The following is a 5,761-nucleotide window of genomic DNA, read 5'->3' as shown; positions in this document are numbered from 1 at the left end:
CTTTACCAAATTGACCATCCCAGCCTTGCCGTTATGGTCCATTTGATTCACCTTTTATTGTTTATTTTATTTTCATTTGCTGAATACGGGACAGACTTGACTGGAGGAAAGAAGGTGAGAAAGAAAGAAAAAAAAAACACAACAGAATAGGCAGAGAGAAAGAAGAAGAAAAAAATGCATATATCGATCACCTGGATCACCTGTTGAGAAAGAAAAAAAGAAAACAAGCAGAAGAAAACGAGAGCAATAGAATAAACAACATCACAATGATTTATGGGAATACGACAGTAAATACCAAATACTAAACATTACCGTTAAGCACGCAAGATCGACAGCACACAGTGCGCTTCGAAGTAGGAGCCAAAAAGGGTGTAGTTTGTGTGTGTGATCACCCGTGTGTACACCTGTGAGCATGGACGCGCTTGTTTTTAAAAGGTTCCTTCATGTAATGATCTGCTAGAGGGTGTGGGGGGGCCACAGCCCCGTCCTCCAGGGCATGAAGCAAGTATGGAGGAGATCAAAACTCCAGACATCCAGAGGCCCTCAGAACATAAGAGACCAAGAAAGACCATCAGAGGGGCAGCCGCGCCACTGTCCCAGAAAGAGCTGAGGAGAGTCCCCGATGAGGGGTCACTCAGCAGCCGCGGAGCAGAAACCAGGGGGGGTTGCAGTGACGCGCCCGTGAGCTCCGCCGGCAGCCAGCTGTGCCTGAGTGACCGAGCCCCAGGCCGAGAGACCGGGGGCGCTCCACCCCCGAAGTGGCCCGAGCGAGCCCCAGGTTCCAGGCCCTGATAAGCGGCTGCCAAGGAGTGAGCCGGTGTGTACCTGGACGCCCATCCCCGGACACAAAGAACCACCAACGCACCGATGTCTGAGGGAGTCCGCCACCGGCAGGGGAAGTGGTGGTGGGGGAAGATAGGCCTCCAGACCTTGGAGGGCTTGAGATGTCCCCAGGGAGGTGGCGTCTGATACCCAACCTGACATATAGACACAGACATACAGGCACACACAGATACAAACATCCATTCCCACCCTCATGCTCTCATATGCACTTACTCCACACTCAACCAACGTGGAGACAGACATAAAGAGACGCTGTACACACAATCACACTCCCCAAGCGTACTCTACGAACCGGGTCTAGGTACCCTTTCCCCTGGAGGGGGGAACTGCACCCAGACCCAGGTGGTGTTACCCTTTTCCCTGCGGTGGGGAGAAGCAGACCGCCCCGACTAAGCAGCAGCCGGGAGGCCCCACACTCCAGACCCCAGTCAGACGGCCAACTCTTCCTCCTAGCCCCCCGCTCCAGTAGGCCGCAGAGAATGGGGGTGGGAGAAGACTCCAAACCTCCCTCCACCCGCTCATTATAGTGTTGATGCATGTGTGTTCTAAGGTGCATTTAAAACCCAGGAGGGCATGGAGCTACCTGCCAGAGAGCAGCAGGTAAGCGCATAGGCCCTCCTGCTAGCCCTCAATGTCTACGTGTATTTAAAATTGAGAGGTGGGCAACGACGCCGGGGGTGAGGTGTACACCCTGATGGTAATTTGGATTCCGTGTAGCGTGCCCACCCCCAAGATCCTATATGTATGTGTAATGAGAGTGTGACTAATGTGAATGTCTAGGTTGTGGGATAAAATTGAGGCAGAGGCAGCCAGAAGGGGACAGAGGGGGGGTTGGCCTCCTCTGCACCCTGGTGACATACCCCTACTCCAAGGTCCTGCATGTGTGGGTGGTTGTGGTGGAGCGGGAAGAGGGAGGCAGCTGGAGATGGGGAGGGAAAGAAGGGAGGGGCAAGTGACCCCTCCCTGGGGCCAGCTCCCCCGCTGACCCCAGTAGGCACCCCCATACTCCGCGACCCGCCAGGGAAAGGGGGCCCAGGCCCATCCGGACCGGGGCCCAGTGCAGCAGCGCCGCCCGGCCTCACAGAGCCCGGGACAGTCCACCCAACCCCACCACAGAGAAAACTCCACCCACCCAGTCATCCACTCATCTTCCAGACTACACAAGACAATAGACGCCCAGGTTGAGATCTTCCTCCACCTCTCCTGTATCTCCCCCTCCTGCAGAGAGAGTTCCCGAAGAGAGGAGAGCTCCTGCAAGATGTGACGTCCGTCAGCACAGACCCTCCCCTAGCCCCGCTACACGCAGCCACGAGGAAACTGTCACATAAGAGCCCCTAATTGGCTACCCCGAGTTGAGCCCCCCGAGGAAGATGCCTCCGGGGAACCCCCCGACGCCCTAAGCCTGTCCCTACCCCCACACCAATCACAACAGTGAAGTGACATAAACCTTGATGATAAAACCTTACTCTAAAGTGCTGTACGGAAGTCTTCATTCACCCATTATTTCTTTATAATTAGATAAGAAGATAAATGGGAATTAGAGACATCTGCAAACACAAATTTCTCCAGGTTTTTTGAAGGACATTGAAGATTCATTGGATGTTGGCCTTCCTTTTATTACGCTCTCTGTCAACACACTACTGTATTGAAGTTTGTGGAGGCGAGTCCTTGACAGATAGTGTTCCATCGTGTGTTTTTACTGCATTTGTACTGTGTTTGGTTCATTGTTATGCTAAAAAACTGAATGCTAGTCAGCAATGATCGAGATGGTATTGCATGGTGGATCAAAATCATTCTGTGCTTTTTGTGTTCACAACTCCAACACCACCAACTAAATGCAGCCTCAACCATGTTTTACAGATGGCTGTAGACACTCACGTTTGTAGCTCTCTCCTGACCTCCACCATACATATTGATGGCAAAATTTCAACTTTAAGACTTGCTGCCACTGATTTTTCTTGCATGATGTGGCATGCCTCACCTTTTTCACCCTTTTTCCTCTTCCTTAAGATTGGCTTCTTCACACCCACCCTTCCACTGAGACCATTTCTGATGAGGCTGTTGATTTATCAACAGAAGGGCCAGATGGTTACTTAAGGACTTTACTTTTGGATAGTCTTCAATATTTTTAGTCTTGTTGTGCAGACACAACACTGGCTCATCCGTTTTAGAAGCTTTGATGATTCAGAAGTCAGTGGCAAGTGTTGATCTGAAAATAATCAGGTATGAGGACAGGAATGAAAATGAGTGAAAAAGCATCCAATTATCCAAAGAAAAACATTGACCTACCCTTTAAGACCACATTAAGTAAAAAACAACAAAATCTGGCGCTTTGAAAATAAACAAAGCAAAATAAAGCAAAAATAAATCAATAACGGGTGGCTCAAGACGTTTGCACAGTACTTATCATTGTGCGATTTTTACTGCTATGAAGACTAAGTTTTGACTTGAAATGGCTTAATACTTAGTAGCTCTGCTATAAAGCTATTGATGCATTCCCTTCCAAAGGGTGTTTTTTTAATAAAGACACTTTACTGTGTTCTTGTTCAGTCTATACTAACATGCTTTAAGACCCTTAGGACCACCTCACCCTTCCCTCTCTAACTGTTGCTTTCTATTTCTGGCTATCCCTGTGGGGCTAGACTCTTGATCTGCTCGGAAAGAGCATTGCGGGTTTGAACCAAACACCAGATCAGAATCATGTTAAAAGTAAAACTGGTGGCCTGAATACGTTCGCTCCGGTCTCTGTGGCATTACCCACTCCTCAAAATCATCAAATCACATCACACCACTGTCAGGGGCACCTGTTCCCTCACTTGTCATTCAGTTTTGGCTCCATATATTTTTTGACACTGAAATGAATAAAATCAAGTTCTCAAACTTTGGTTGTTTGTAGTGCATAGATGCAGGTAGTGGGGATAATACACCCCCTCTTTTATCTTTATCATGTGTTCAATGAGCCAAGGGTTTTGCAGAACACTGCCCTTCAGTTTCACTCTCTTAGTCCTCTTTGTCTCCAATTCACTCCATAGAAAACTTGACCTCTCCTCTCAGCAGCTTTGAGTGCATGCTGCAGCTGAACGGGCAGCAAACCTGCAACCACAGCACACAGCCGAAAGGTGAACTGTAACGAACTCATGTTCTCTGTGAAACCCCACCAGATGATCAACTGTTTAACTGCAGAGTGCACAATTTTGCTACCATTGAGAAGCCTTTCCAACCGTTAGTCTAAGGTCTTTTAAAAACAGTGAACTCATAGATAAGGAGGGACCGGTTACAGGCATGCTGACGGGTGCTAATCAGCTGGGACACAGATGTGGGAAATTTCAGTGTGTCTGTTCCTAGATCAGGACCTGTTCTGTGTCACTAAGCAGATAGACCAGGCAATAGCAATGTGTGAATGTGATGATCTCAGTTACTCCCAAGATTGGAAAGAGGCAGACACTCTGCCGGAGGAAGTGATAATCTCTTGAGTGTTTTAATAAGTCATCATAAGTGAGGGCAACAGCTACATGTCATCCTGGGCTGTGTGAACTTCTGCTACTGCTTTCCAGCTCAGCCTATCACTCTCAGTGGGCCTAATTTGTCATGAAGCCAGGAAGCCTTCTAAAGGGAAAGCTGATCCACCCAAGCCACGTTTCAGCAGCATCTTCCTTTGCCTAACAAATTCCTACGAGTCACTCACTCTGAAAGAAAGCATTGTGATTCATCCAACCACTGCCTACTCCTCCTGTGGAAATAGGGAAAAGGAAGTGGGAGTGCGTTTGCCCCAGTGGACTGGCCCACCACTTGCCCAAAAGCATTCCCGCCTGAACATGACTGACTATGGCAGACAGGCTGGCCCATAGAGAAGGCGGTTGCCTTTAAGGACAGCTCGTAAGACTTAAAACTCAAAATCAAGCTTGAAAGATTCTGAAGCTGAAGCATGTTTTAAAGAAAGCAGATTATACAGCATGTCATTTAGCCGTGTTTAAAGTTAAAGTGTGCATGAGAGACAACAACCCCCCTTATCTTAATTAAATACAAGTTAATTAAGATATGATAACTGGGTAAAAATGAGAAGAAACAGAAAGCATATGAAGGGAAGCAGCTGAAACAAATAAAAATATAAAAAAAATTAAGGGAGATTCAGCAAGGCTGATTTCCGCAGGCAGGTTCTTATAAGGGATCAGAGCTGTGATCCCTAAAGCATGCATCACCTTTTGTCTTTGCTTTGGCTACAGGGACGTCCAGGAGACCCAGAGGATTCCAGATTGTGCAAAGCTAGAAGCTGGGTTACTGCCTCTTTAGTAAGATAAAGGTAATCAAGAAAATAAAGCTCCTTAAAAGCATCCGCATAGTTTTTCAGTAAGCAACTAGGTAGCTAAACTCAATAGTTAAAGTAGGATTTTCAGATTTCTAAAGTAACAAAGCCTCATCCCAATCCTGACATCAGCAAGAGACAAACTTTTCAACACTCACACATTAAACAGACACATTGTTTGGAACACAATTTAAAATCAATGGATTTTACTTACCATGGGAAAAGCTTCCCCAGACATTCAATCCATATTCATGTGACTAAACAGGATAAAGATGTTGACTAGTTGCTGTTTTGTTTTGTTTTATGAAGAATTATGTTGCCAGAAATTGTAATACAAAAGCACACAAGCATCAAAGTGCACTTTCAGTGACGAACAAGTAACATTTGTCTAATTGTCTAAGCTCATATAGTGTAGGATGCAACGTATAAGTTCTGCAAATTACACAATCAATTTTCAGTAGAGCTTTTCGGAAAATTCACTGAAAACTTCGGCGTTTTTACCAGTCTGTCGTGAAATTGTGACATTTCCCACCATTCTTGAAGGGGGCATTAGGAGTGTTTTCATAGCGTGGGGGGCGGAGCTATGTAAATGACGAGCCGTTAGCTGAATAGATG

This window comes from Astatotilapia calliptera, chromosome 19, assembly GCF_964374335.1.
Source record: "Astatotilapia calliptera chromosome 19, fAstCal68.1, whole genome shotgun sequence".
NCBI classification, from domain to species: Eukaryota; Metazoa; Chordata; class Actinopteri; order Cichliformes; family Cichlidae; genus Astatotilapia; species Astatotilapia calliptera.
This window is presented reverse-complemented; position numbering follows the sequence as displayed.